Genomic DNA, 16,725 nt, shown 5'->3' with positions numbered 1-16,725 from the left:
AGGTATCTACCACCCCACTACCACTATCAGATTAGAGCCATAATGGAGGATAGGTATCTACCACCCCACTACCACTATCAGATTAGAGCCATAATGGAGACTAGGTATCTACCACCCCACTACCACTATCAGATTAGAGCCATAATGGAGACTAGTTATCTACCACCCCACTACCACTATCAGATTAGAGCCATAAGGGCACTAGGCATCTACCACCCCACTACCACTATCAGATTAGAGCCATAAAGGCATTAGGCATCTACCACCCCACTACCACTATCAGATTAGAGCCATAAAGGCACTAGGCATCTACCACCCCACTACCACTATCAGATTAGAGCCATAAAGGCACTAGGCATCTACCAACCCACTACCACTATTAGATTAGAGCCATAATGGAGACTAGGTATCTACCACCGCAGTACCTCTATCAGATTAGAGCCATAAGGGCACTAGGCATCTACCACCCCACTACCACTATCAGATTAGAGCCATAAAGGTACTTGTCATCTACCACCCCACTACCACTATCAGATTAGAGCCATAATGGAGACTAGGTATCTACCACCCCACTACCACTATCAGATTAGAGCCATAAGGGCACTAGGCATCTATCACCCCACTACCACTATCAGATTAGAGCCATAATGGAGAGTAGGTATCTTCCACCCCACTACCACTATCAGATTAGAGCCATAGTGGAGACTAGGTATCTACCACCCCGCTACCACTATCAGATTAGAGCCATAAGGGCACTTGGCATCTACCACCCCACTACCACTATCAGATTAGAGCCATAAAGGCACTATGCATCTACCACCCCACTACCACTATCAGATTAGTGCCATATTGGAGACTAGGTATCTACCACCCCACTACCACTATCATATTAGAGCCATAAGGGCACTAGGCATCTACCACCCCACTACCACTATCAGATTAGAGCCATAATGGAGACTAGGTATCTACCACTCCACTACCACTATCAGATTAGAGCCATAAGGGCACTAGGCATCTACCACCCCACTACCACTATCAGATTAGAGCCATAAAGGCACTAGGCATCTACCACACCACTACCACTATCAGATTAGAGCCATAATGGAGACTAGGTATCTACCACCCCACTACCACTATCAGATTAGAGCCATTATGGAGACTAGGTATCTACCACCCCACTACCACTACCAGATTAGAGCCATAATGGAAACTAGGTATCTACCACTCCACTACCACTATCAGATTAGAGCCATAAGGGCACTAGGCATCTACCACCCCACTACCACTATCAGATTAGAGCCAAAAAGGCACTAGGCATCTACCACCCCACTACCACTATCAGATTAGAGCCATAATGGAGACTAGGTATCTACCACCCCACTACCACTATCAGATTAGAGCCATAAGGGCACTAGGCATCTATCACCCCACTATCACTATCAGATTAGAGCCATAATGGAGACTAGGTATCTACCACCCCACTACCACTATCAGATTAGAGCCATAAGGGCACTAGGCATCTATCACCCCACTACCACTATCAGATTAGAGCCATAATGGAGAGTAGGTATCTTCCACCCCACTACCACTATCAGATTAGAGCCATAATGGAGAGTAGGTATCTACCACCCCGCTACCACTATCAGATTAGAGCCATAAGGGCACTTGGCATCTACCACCCCACTACCACTATCAGATTAGAGCCATAAATGCACTATGCATCTACCAGCCCACTACCACTATCAGATTAGTGCCATATTGGAGACTAGGTATCTACCACCCCACTACCACTATCATATTAGAGCCATAAGGGCACTAGGCATCTACCACCCCACTACCACTATCAGATTAGAGCCATAAAGGCACTAGGCATCTACCACCCCACTACCACTATCAATATTAGAGCCATAATGGAGACTAGGTATCTACCACCCCACTACCACTATCAGATTAGAGCCATAATGGAGACTAGGTATCTACCACCCCACTACCACTACCAGATTAGAGCCATAATGGAGACTAGGTATCTACCACACCACTACCACTACCAGATTAGATCCATAATAGAGACTAGGTATCTACCAACCCACTACCACTATCAGATTAGAGCCATAATGGAGACTAGGTATCTTCCACCGCACTACCACTACCAGATTAGAGCCATAATGGAGACTAGGTATCTACAACCCCACTACCACTATTAGATTAGAGCCATAATGGAGACTAGGTATCTACCACCCCACTACCTCTATCAGATTAGAGACATAATGGAGACTAGGTATGTACCACCCCACTACCACTACCAGATTAGAGCCATAATGGAAACTAGGTATCTACCACCCCACTACCACTATCAGATTAGAGCCATAATGGAGGATAGGTATCTACCACCCCACTACCACTATCAGATTAGAGCCATAATGGAGACTAGGTATCTACCACCCCACTACCACTATCAGATTAGAGCCATAATGGAGACTAGTTATCTACCACCCCACTACCACTATCAGATTAGAGCCATAAGGGCACTAGGCATCTACCACCCCACTACCACTATCAGATTAGAGCCATAAAGGCATTAGGCATCTACCACCCCACTACCACTATCAGATTAGAGCCATAAAGGCACTAGGCATCTACCACCCCACTACCACTATCAGATTAGAGCCATAAAGGCACTAGGCATCTACCAACCCACTACCACTATTAGATTAGAGCCATAATGGAGACTAGGTATCTACCACCGCACTACCTCTATCAGATTAGAGCCATAAGGGCACTAGGCATCTACCACCCCACTACCACTATCAGATTAGAGCCATAAAGGTACTTGTCATCTACCACCCCACTACCACTATCAGATTAGAGCCATAATGGAGACTAGGTATCTACCACCCCACTACCACTATCAGATTAGAGCCATAAGGGCACTAGGCATCTACCACCCCACTATCACTATCAGATTAGAGCCATAATGGAGACTAGGTATCTACCACCCCACTACCACTATCAGATTAGAGCCATAAGGGCACTAGGCATCTATCACCCCACTACCACTATCAGATTAGAGCCATAATGGAGAGTAGGTATCTTCCACCCCACTACCACTATCAGATTAGAGCCATAATGGAGAGTAGGTATCTACCACCCCGCTACCACTATCAGATTAGAGCCATAAGGGCACTTGGCATCTACCACCCCACTACCACTATCAGATTAGAGCCATAAATGCACTATGCATCTACCAGCCCACTACCACTATCAGATTAGTGCCATATTGGAGACTAGGTATCTACCACCCCACTACCACTATCATATTAGAGCCATAAGGGCACTAGGCATCTACCACCCCACTACCACTATCAGATTAGAGCCATAAAGGCACTAGGCATCTACCACCCCACTACCACTATCAATATTAGAGCCATAATGGAGACTAGGTATCTACCACCCCACTACCACTATCAGATTAGAGCCATAATGGAGACTAGGTATCTACCACCCCACTACCACTACCAGATTAGAGCCATAATGGAGACTAGGTATCTACCACACCACTACCACTACCAGATTAGAGCCATAATAGAGACTAGGTATCTACCAACCCACTACCACTATCAGATTAGAGCCATAATGGAGACTAGGTATCTTCCACCCTACTACCACTACCAGATTAGAGCCATAATGGAGACTAGGTATCTACCACCCCACTACCACTACCAAATTAGAGCCATAATGGAGGCTAGGTATCTACAACCCCACTACCACTATTAGATTAGAGCCATAATGGAGACTAGGTATCTACCACCCCACTACCTCTATCAGATTAGAGACATAATGGAGACTAGGTATGTACCACCCCACTACCACTACCAGATTAGAGCCATAATGGAAACTAGGTATCTACCACCCCACTACCACTATCAGATTAGAGCCATAATGGAGAATAGGTATCTACCACCCCACTACCACTATCAGATTAGAGCCATAATGGAGACTAGGTATCTACCACCCCACTACCACTATCAGATTAGAGCCATAATGGAGACTAGTTATCTACCACCCCACTACCACTATCAGATTAGAGCCATAAGGGCACTAGGCATCTACCACCCCACTACCACTATCAGATTAGAGCCATAAAGGCATTAGGCATCTACCACCCCACTACCACTATCAGATTAGAGCCATAAAGGCACTAGGCATCTACCACCCCACTACCACTATCAGATTAGAGCCATAAAGGCACTAGGCATCTACCAACCCACTACCACTATTAGATTAGAGCCATAATGGAGACTAGGTATCTACCACCGCACTACCTCTATCAGATTAGAGCCATAAGGGCACTAGGCATCTACCACCCCACTACCACTATCAGATTAGAGCCATAAAGGTACTTGTCATCTACCACCCCACTACCACTATCAGATTAGAGCCATAATGGAGACTAGGTATCTACCACCCCACTACCACTATCAGATTAGAGCCATAAGGGCACTAGGCATCTACCACCCCACTATCACTATCAGATTAGAGCCATAATGGAGACTAGGTATCTACCACCCCACTACCACTATCAGATTAGAGCCATAAGGGCACTAGGCATCTATCACCCCACTACCACTATCAGATTAGAGCCATAATGGAGAGTAGGTATCTTCCACCCCACTACCACTATCAGATTAGAGCCATAGTGGAGACTAGGTATCTACCACCCCGCTACCACTATCAGATTAGAGCCATAAGGGCACTTGGCATCTACCACCCCACTACCACTATCAGATTAGAGCCATAAAGGCACTATGCATCTACCACCCCACTACCACTATCAGATTAGTGCCATATTGGAGACTAGGTATCTACCACCCCACTACCACTATCATATTAGAGCCATAAGGGCACTAGGCATCTACCACCCCACTACCACTATCAGATTAGAGCCATAAAGGCACTAGGCATCTACCACCCCACTACCACTATCAATATTAGAGCCATAATGGAGACTAGGTATCTACCACCCCACTACCACTATCAGATTAGAGCCATAATGGAGACTAGGTATCTACCACCCCACTACCACTACCAGATTAGAGCCATAATGGAGACTAGGTATCTACCACACCACTACCACTACCAGATTAGAGCCATAATAGAGACTAGGTATCTACCAACCCACTACCACTATCAGATTAGAGCCATAATGGAGACTAGGTATCTTCCACCCCACTACCACTACCAGATTAGAGCCATAATGGAGACTAGGTATCTACCACCCCACTACCAATACCAAATTAGAGCCATAATGGAGGCTAGGTATCTACAACCCCACTACCACTATTAGATTAGAGCCATAATGGAGACTAGGTATCTACCACCCCACTACCTCTATCAGATTAGAGCCATATTGGAGACTAGGTATCTACCACCCCACTACCACTATCAGATTAGAGCCATAAGGGCACTAGGCATCTACCACCCCACTACCACTATCAGATTAGAGCCATAAAGGCACTAGGCATCTACCACCCCACTACCACTATCAATATTAGAGCCATAATGGAGACTAGGTATCTACCACCCCACTACCACTACCAGATTAGAGCCATAATGGAGACTAGGTATCAACCACACCACTACCACTACCAGATTAGAGCCATAATAGAGACTAGGTATCTACCAACCCACTACCACTATCAGATTAGAGCCATAATGGAGACTAGGTATCTACCACCCCACTACCACTATCAGATTAGAGCCATAAGGGCACTAGGCATCTACCACCCCACTACCACTATCAGATTAGAGCCATATGGGCACTAGGCATCTACCACCCCACTACCACTATCAGATTAGAGCCATAAAGGCACTAGGCATCTACCACCCCACTACCACTATCAGATTAGAGCCATATGGGCACTAGGCATCTACCACCCCACTACCACTATCAGATTAGAGCCATAAAGGCACTAGGCATCTACCACCCCACTACCATTATCAGATTAGAGCCATAATGGAAACTAGGTATCTACCAACCCACTACCACTATCAGATTAGAGCCATAATGGAGACTAGGTATCTACCACCCCACTACCTCTACCAGATTAGAGCCATAATGGAGACTAGGTATCTACCACACCACTACCACTACCAGATTAGAGCCATAATGGAGACTAGGTATCTACCACCCCACTACCACTATCAGATTAGAGCCATAATGGAGACTAGGTATCTACCACCCCACTACCACTATCAGATTAGAGCCATAATGGAGACTAGGTATCTACCACCCCACTACCTCTATCAGATTAGAGCCATAATGGAGAGTAGGTATCTTCCACCCCACTACCACTATCAGATTAGAGCCATAATGGAGACTAGGTATCTACCACCCCACTACCACTATCAGATTAGAGCCATAATGGAGACTAGGTATCTACCACCCCACTACCACTACCAAATTAGAGCCATAATGTAGGCTAGGTATCTACAACCCCACTACCACTATCAGATTAGAGCCATAATGGAGACTAGGTATCTACCACCCCACTACCTCTATCAGATTAGAGCCATAATGGAGAGTAGGTATCTTCCACCCCACTACCACTATCAGATTAGAGCCATAAAGGCACTAGGCATCTACCACCCCACTACCACTATCAGATTAGAGCCATAATGGAGACTAGGTATCTACCACCCCACTACCACTATCAGATTAGAGCCATAAAGGCACTAGGCATCTACCGCCCCACTACCATTATCAGATTAGAGCCATAATGGAAACTAGGTATCTACCAACCCACTACCACTATCAGATGAGAGCCATAATGGAGACTAGGTATCTACCACCCCACTACCACTACCAGATTAGAGCCATAATGGAGACTAGGTATCTACCACACCACTACCACTACCAGATTAGAGCCATAATGGAGACTAGGTATCTACCACCCCACTACCACTATCAGATTAGAGCCATAATGGAGACTAGGTATCTACCACCCCACTACCACTATCAGATTAGAGCCATAATGGAGACTAGGTATCTACCACCCCACTACCTCTATCAGATTAGAGCCATAATGGAGAGTAGGTATCTTCCACCCCACTACCAATACCAAATTAGAGCCATAATGGAGGCTAGGTATCTACAACCCCACTACCACTATTAGATTAGAGCCATAATGGAGACTAGGTATCTACCACCCCACTACCTCTATCAGATTAGAGCCATATTGGAGACTAGGTATCTACCACCCCACTACCACTATCAGATTAGAGCCATAAGGGCACTAGGCATCTACCACCCCACTACCACTATCAGATTAGAGCCATAAAGGCACTAGGCATCTACCACCCCACTACCACTATCAATATTAGAGCCATAATGGAGACTAGGTATCTACCACCCCACTACCACTACCAGATTAGAGCCATAATGGAGACTAGGTATCAACCACACCACTACCACTACCAGATTAGAGCCATAATAGAGACTAGGTATCTACCAACCCACTACCACTATCAGATTAGAGCCATAATGGAGACTAGGTATCTTCCACCCCACTACCACTATCAGATTAGAGCCATAAGGGTCCTAGGTATCTACCACCCCACTACCACTATCAGATTAGAGCCATATGGGCACTAGGCATCTACCACCCCACTACCACTATCAGATTAGAGCCATAAAGGCACTAGGCATCTACCACCCCACTACCATTATCAGATTAGAGCCATAATGGAAACTAGGTATCTACCAACCCACTACCACTATCAGATTAGAGCCATAATGGAGACTAGGTATCTACCACCCCACTACCTCTACCAGATTAGAGCCATAATGGAGACTAGGTATCTACCACACCACTACCACTACCAGATTAGAGCCATAATGGAGACTAGGTATCTACCACCCCACTACCACTATCAGATTAGAGCCATAATGGAGACTAGGTATCTACCACCCCACTACCACTATCAGATTAGAGCCATAATGGAGACTAGGTATCTACCACCCCACTACCTCTATCAGATTAGAGCCATAATGGAGAGTAGGTATCTTCCACCCCACTACCACTATCAGATTAGAGCCATAATGGAGACTAGGTATCTACCACCCCACTACCACTATCAGATTAGAGCCATAATGGAGACTAGGTATCTACCACCCCACTACCACTACCAAATTAGAGCCATAATGTAGGCTAGGTATCTACAACCCCACTACCACTATCAGATTAGAGCCATAATGGAGACTAGGTATCTACCACCCCACTACCTCTATCAGATTAGAGCCATAATGGAGAGTAGGTATCTTCCACCCCACTACCACTATCAGATTAGAGCCATAAAGGCACTAGGCATCTACCACCCCACTACCACTATCAGATTAGAGCCATAATGGAGACTAGGTATCTACCACCCCACTACCACTATCAGATTAGAGCCATAAAGGCACTAGGCATCTACCGCCCCACTACCATTATCAGATTAGAGCCATAATGGAAACTAGGTATCTACCAACCCACTACCACTATCAGATGAGAGCCATAATGGAGACTAGGTATCTACCACCCCACTACCACTACCAGAATAGAGCCATAATGGAGACTAGGTATCTACCACACCACTACCACTACCAGATTAGAGCCATAATGGAGACTAGGTATCTACCACCCCACTACCACTATCAGATTAGAGCCATAATGGAGACTAGGTATCTACCACCCCACTACCACTATCAGATTAGAGCCATAATGGAGACTAGGTATCTACCACCCCACTACCTCTATCAGATTAGAGCCATAATGGAGAGTAGGTATCTTCCACCCCACTACCACTATCAGATTAGAGCCATAATGGAGACTAGGTATCTACCACCCCACTACCACTATCAGATTAGAGCCATACTGGAGACTAGGTATCTACCACCCCTCTACCACTACCAGATTAGAGCCATCATGGAGACTAGGTATCTACCACCCCACTACCACTATCAGATTAGAGCCATAAGGGCACTTTGCATCTATCACCCAACTACCACTATCAGATTAGAGCCATAAAGGCACTAGGCATCTACCACCCCACTACCACTATCAGATTAGAGCCATAATGGAGACTAGGTATCTACCACTCCACTACCACTATCAGATTAGAGCCATAAGGGCACTAGGCATCTACCACCCCACTACCACTATCAGATTATAGCCATAAAGGCACTAGGCATCTACCACCCCACTACCACTATCAGATTAGAGCCATAATGGAGACTAGGTATCTACCACCCCACTACCACTATCAGATTAGAGCCATAATGGAGACTAGGTATCTACCACCCCACTACCACTACCAGATTAGAGCCATAATGGAAACTAGGTATCTACCACTCCACTACCACTATCAGATTAGAGCCATAAGGGCACTAGGCATCTACCACCCCACTACCACTATCAGATTAGAGCCATAAAGGCACTAGGCATCTACCACCCCACTACCACTATCAGATTAGAGCCATAATGGAGACTAGGTATCTACCACCCCACTACCACAATCAGATTAGAGCCATAATGGAGACTAGGTATGTACCACCCCACTACCACTACCAGATTAGAGCCATAATGGAAACTAGGTATCTTCCACCCCACTACCACTATCAGATTAGAGCCATAATGGAGACTAGGTATCTACCACCCCACTACCACTATCAGATTAGAGCCATAATGGAGACTAGGTATCTACCACCCCACTACCACTATCAGATTAGAGCCATAAAGGCACTAGGCATCTACCACCCCACTTCCACTATTAGATTAGAGCCATAATGGAGACTAGGTATCTACCACCCCTCTACCTCTATCAGATTAGAGCCATAATGGAGACTAGGTATCTACCACTCCACTACCACTATCAGATTAGAGCCATAAGGGCACTAGGCATCTACCACCCCACTACCACTATCAGATTAGAGCCATAAAGGCACTAGGCATCTACCACCCCACTACCACTATCAGATTAGAGCCATAATGGAGACTAGGTATCTACCACCCCACTACCACAATCAGATTAGAGCCATAATGGAGACTAGGTATGTACCACCCCACTACCACTACCAGATTAGAGCCATAATGGAAACTAGGTATCTACCACCCCACTACCACTATCGGATTAGAGCCATAATGGAGACTAGGTATCTACCACCCCACTACCACTATCAGATTAGAGCCATAAAGGCACTAGGCATCTACCACCTTAGACCACCTTACCACCATCTTACCACCATCTTACCACCTACTACCACCTTACCACCTTACCACCATCTTCCACTATTAGATTAGAGCCATAATGGAGACTAGGTATCTATCACCCCACTACCACTATCAGATTAGAGCCATAATGGAGACTAGACATCTACCACTATCAGATTAAAGCCATACGGGCACTAGACATCTACCACCCCACTACCACTATCAGATTAGAGCCATAATGGAGACTAGGTATCTACCACCCCACTACCTCTATCAGATTAGAGCCATAATGGAGACTAGGTATCTACCACCCCACTACCACTATCAGATTAGAGCCATAATGGAGACTAGGTATCTACCACCCCACTACAACTATCAGATTAGAGCCATAATGGAGACTAGGTATCTACCACCCCTCTACCTCTATCAGATTAGAGCCATAATGGAGACTAGGTATCTACCACCCCACTACCACTATGTGATTAGAGCCATAATGGAGACTAGGTATCTACCACCCCACTACCACTATCAGATTAGAGCCATAATGGAGACTAGACATCAACCACCCCACTACCACTATCAGATTAGAGCCATAATGGAGACTAGGTATCTACCACCCCACTACCACTATCAGATTAGAGCCATAAAGGCACTAGGTATCTACCACCCCACTACCACTATCAGATTAGAGCCATAAGGGCACTAGGCTTCTACCACCCCACTACCACTATCAGATTAGAGCCATAAAGGCACTAGGCATCTACCACCCCACTACCACTATCAGATTAGAGCCATAATGGAGACTAGGTATCTACCACCCCACTACCACTATCAGATTAGAGCCATAATGGAGACTAGGTATGTACCACCCCACTACCACTACCAGATTAGAGCCATAATGGAAACTAGTTATCTACCACCCCACTACCACTATCAGATTAGAGCCATAATGGAGGATAGGTATCTACCACCCCACTACCACTATCAGATTAGAGCCATAATGGAGACTAGGTATCTACCACCCCACTACCACTATCAGATTAGAGCCATAATGGAGACTAGTTATCTACCACCCCACTACCACTATCAGATTAGAGCCATAAGGGCACTAGGCATCTACCACCCCACTACCACTATCAGATTAGAGCCATAAAGGCATTAGGCATCTACCACCCCACTACCACTATCAGATTAGAGCCATAAAGGCACTAGGCATCTACCACCCCACTACCACTATCAGATTAGAGCCATAAAGGCACTAGGCATCTACCAACCCACTACCACTATTAGATTAGAGCCATAATGGAGACTAGGTATCTACCACCCCACTACCACTATCAGATTAGAGCCATAAGGGCACTAGGCATCTATCACCCCACTACCACTATCAGATTAGAGCCATAATGGAGAGTAGGTATCTTCCACCCCACTACCACTATCAGATTAGAGCCATAGTGGAGACTAGGTATCTACCACCCCGCTACCACTATCAGATTAGAGCCATAAGGGCACTTGGCATCTACCACCCCACTACCACTATCAGATTAGAGCCATAAAGGCACTAGGCATCTACCACCCCACTACCACTATCAGATTAGAGCCATAATGGAGACTAGGTATCTACCACCCCACTACCACTATCAGATTAGAGCCATAAGGGCACTAGGCATCTACCACCCCACTACCACTATCAGATTAGAGCCATAATGGAGACTAGGTATCTACCACTCCACTACCACTATCAGATTAGAGCCATAAGGGCACTAGGCATCTACCACCCCACTACCACTATCAGATTATAGCCATAAAGGCACTAGGCATCTACCACCCCACTACCACTATCAGATTAGAGCCATAATGGAGACTAGGTATCTACCACCCCACTACCACTATCAGATTAGAGCCATTATGGAGACTAGGTATCTACCACCCCACTACCACTATCAGATTAGAGCCATAATGGAGACTAGGTATCTACCACCCCACTACCACTATCAGATTAGAGCCATAAGGGCACTGGGCATCTACCACCCCACTACCACTATCAGATTAGAGCCATAAAGGCACTAGGCATCTACCACCCCACTACCACTATCAGATTAGAGCCATAATGGAGACTAGGTATCTACCACCCCACTACCACAATCAGATTAGAGCCATAATGGAGACTAGGTATGTACCACCCCACTACCACTACCAGATTAGAGCCATAATGGAAACTAGGTATCTACCACCCCACTACCACTATCAGATTAGAGCCATAATGGAGACTAGGTATCTACCACCCCACTACCACAATCAGATTAGAGCCATAATGGAGACTAGGTATGTACCACCCCACTACCACTACCAGATTAGAGCCATAATGGAAACTAGGTATCTACCACCCCACTACCACTATCAGATTAGAGCCATAATGGAGACTAGGTATCTACCACCCCACTACCACTATCAGATTAGAGCCATAATGGAGACTAGGTATCTACCACCCCACTACCACTATCAGATTAGAGCCATAAAGGCACTAGGCATCTACCACCTTAGACCACCTTACCACCATCTTACCACCATCTTACCACCTACTACCACCTTACCACCTTACCACCATCTTCCACTATTAGATTAGAGCCATAATGGAGACTAGGTATCTATCACCCCACTACCACTATCAGATTAGAGCCATAATGGAGACTAGACATCTACCACTATCAGATTAAAGCCATACGGGCACTAGACATCTACCACCCCACTACCACTATCAGATTAGAGCCATAATGGAGACTAGGTATCTACCACCCCACTACCTCTATCAGATTAGAGCCATAATGGAGACTAGGTATCTCCCACCCCACTACCACTATCAGATTAGAGCCATAATGGAGACTAGGTATCTACCACCCCACTACAACTATCAGATTAGAGCCATAATGGAGACTAGGTATCTACCACCCCTCTACCTCTATCAGATTAGAGCCATAATGGAGACTAGGTATCTACCACCCCACTACCACTATGTGATTAGAGCCATAATGGAGACTAGGTATCTACCACCCCACTACCACTATCAGATTAGAGCCATAATGGAGACTAGACATCAACCACCCCACTACCACTATCAGATTAGAGCCATAATGGAGACTAGGTATCTACCACCCCACTACCACTATCAGATTAGAGCCATAAAGGCACTAGGTATATACCACCCCACTACCACTATCAGATTAGAGCCATAAGGGCACTAGGCTTCTACCACCCCACTACCACTATCAGATTAGAGCCATAAAGGCACTAGGCATCTACCACCCCACTACCACTATCAGATTAGAGCCATAATGGAGACTAGGTATCTACCACCCCACTACCACTATCAGATTAGAGCCATAATGGAGACTAGGTATGTACCACCCCACTACCACTACCAGATTAGAGCCATAATGGAAACTAGGTATCTACCACCCCACTACCACTATCAGATTAGAGCCATAATGGAGGATAGGTATCTACCACCCCACTACCACTATCAGATTAGAGCCATAATGGAGACTAGGTATCTACCACCCCTCTACCACTATCAGATTAGAGCCATAATGGAGACTAGGTATCTACCACCCCACTACCACTATCAGATTAGAGCCATAAGGGCACTAGGCATCTACCACCCCACTACCACTATCAGATTAGAGCCATAAAGGCATTAGGCATCTACCACCCCACTACCACTATCAGATTAGAGCCATAAAGGCACTAGGCATCTACCACCCCACTACCACTATCAGATTAGAGCCATAAAGGCACTAGGCATCTACCAACCCACTACCACTATTAGATTAGAGCCATAATGGAGACTAGGTATCTACCACCCCACTACCACTATCAGATTAGAGCCATAAGGGCACTAGGCATCTATCACCCCACTACCACTATCAGATTAGAGCCATAATGGAGAGTAGGTATCTTCCACCCCACTACCACTATCAGATTAGAGCCATAGTGGAGACTAGGTATCTACCACCCCGCTACCACTATCAGATTAGAGCCATAAGGGCACTTGGCATCTACCACCCCACTACCACTATCAGATTAGAGCCATAAAGGCACTATGCATCTACCACCCCACTACCACTATCAGATTAGTGCCATATTGGAGACTAGGTATCTACCACCCCACTACCACTATCATATTAGAGCCATAAGGGCACTAGGCATCTACCACCCCACTACCACTATCAGATTAGAGCCATAATGGAGACTAGGTATCTACCACTCCACTACCACTATCAGATTAGAGCCATAAGGGCACTAGGCATCTACCACCCCACTACCACTATCAGATTATAGCCATAAAGGCACTAGGCATCTACCACCCCACTACCACTATCAGATTAGAGCCATAATGGAGACTAGGTATCTACCACCCCACTACCACTATCAGATTAGAGCCATTATGGAGACTAGGTATCTACCACCCCACTACCACTACCAGATTAGAGCCATAATGGAAACTAGGTATCTACCACTCCACTACCACTATCAGATTAGAGCCATAAGGGCACTAGGCATCTACCACCCCACTACCACTATCAGATTAGAGCCATAAAGGCACTAGGCATCTACCACCCCACTACCACTATCAGATTAGAGCCATAATGGAGACTAGGTATGTACCACCCCACTACCACTACCAGATTAGAGCCATAATGGAAACTAGGTATCTACCACCCCACTACCACTATCAGATTAGAGCCATAATGGAGACTAGGTATCTACCACCCCACTACCACTATCAGATTAGAGCCATAATGGAGACTAGGTATCTACCACCCCACTACCACTATCAGATTAGAGCCATAAAGGCACTAGGCATCTACCACCCCACTTCCACTATTAGATTAGAGCCATAATGGAGACTAGGTATCTACCACCCCACTACCACTATCAGATTAGAGCCATAATGGAGACTAGGTATCTACCACCCCACTACCACTACCAGATTAGAGCCATCATGGAGACTAGGTATCTACCACCCCACTACCACTATCAGATTAGAGCCATAAGGGCACTAGGCATCTACCACCCCACTACCACTATCAGATTAGAGCCATAATGGAGACTAGGTATGTACCACCCCACTACCACTACCAGATTAGAGCCATAATGGAAACTAGGTATCTACCACCCCACTACCACTATCAGATTAGAGCCATAATGGAGGATAGGTATCTACCACCCCACTACCACTATCAGATTAGAGCCATAATGGAGACTAGGTATCTACCACCCCACTACCACTATCAGATTAGAGCCATAATGGAGACTAGTTATCTACCACCCCACTACCACTATCAGATTAGAGCCATAAGGGGCACTAGGCATCTACCACCCCACTACCACTATCAGATTAGAGCCATAAAGGCATTAGGCATCTACCACCCCACTACCACTATCAGATTAGAGCCATAAAGGCACTAGGCATCTACCACCCCACTACCACTATCAGATTAGAGCCATAAAGGCACTAGGCATCTACCAACCCACTACCACTATTAGATTAGAGCCATAATGGAGACTAGGTATCTACCACCCCACTACCACTATCAGATTAGAGCCATAAGGGCACTAGGCATCTATCACCCCACTACCACTATCAGATTAGAGCCATAATGGAGAGTAGGTATCTTCCACCCCACTACCACTATCAGATTAGAGCCATAGTGGAGACTAGGTATCTACCACCCCGCTACCACTATCAGATTAGAGCCATAAGGGCACTTGGCATCTACCACCCCACTACCACTATCAGATTAGAGCCATAAAGGCACTATGCATCTACCACCCCACTACCACTATCAGATTAGTGCCATATTGGAGACTAGGTATCTACCACCCCACTACCACTATCATATTAGAGCCATAAGGGCACTAGGCATCTACCACCCCACTACCACTATCAGATTAGAGCAATAATGGAGACTAGGTATCTACCACTCCACTACCACTATCAGATTAGAGCCATAAGGGCACTAGGCATCTACCACCCCACTACCACTATCAGATTAGAGCCATAAGGGCACTAGGCATCTACCACCCCACTACCACTATCAGATTAGAGCCATAAAGGCATTAGGCATCTACCACCCCACTACCACTATCAGATTAGAGCCATAAAGGCACTAGGCATCTACCACCCCACTACCACTATCAGATTAGAGCCATAATGGAAACTAGGTATCTACCACCCCACTACCACTATCAGATTAGAGCCATAATGGAGACTAGGTATCTACCACTCCACTACCACTATCAGATTAGAGCCATAAGGGCACTAGGCATCTACCACCCCACTACCACTATCAGATTATAGCCATAAAGGCACTAGGCATCTACCACCCCACTACCACTATCAGATTAGAGCCATAATGGAGACTAGGTATCTACCACCCCACTACCACTATCAGATTAGAGCCATAAGGGCACTAGG

Source organism: Salvelinus alpinus, chromosome 6 (assembly GCF_045679555.1).
Source record: "Salvelinus alpinus chromosome 6, SLU_Salpinus.1, whole genome shotgun sequence".
In the NCBI taxonomy this organism is placed as follows: domain Eukaryota; kingdom Metazoa; phylum Chordata; class Actinopteri; order Salmoniformes; family Salmonidae; genus Salvelinus; species Salvelinus alpinus.
Note: the sequence above shows the minus strand (reverse complement) of the source record.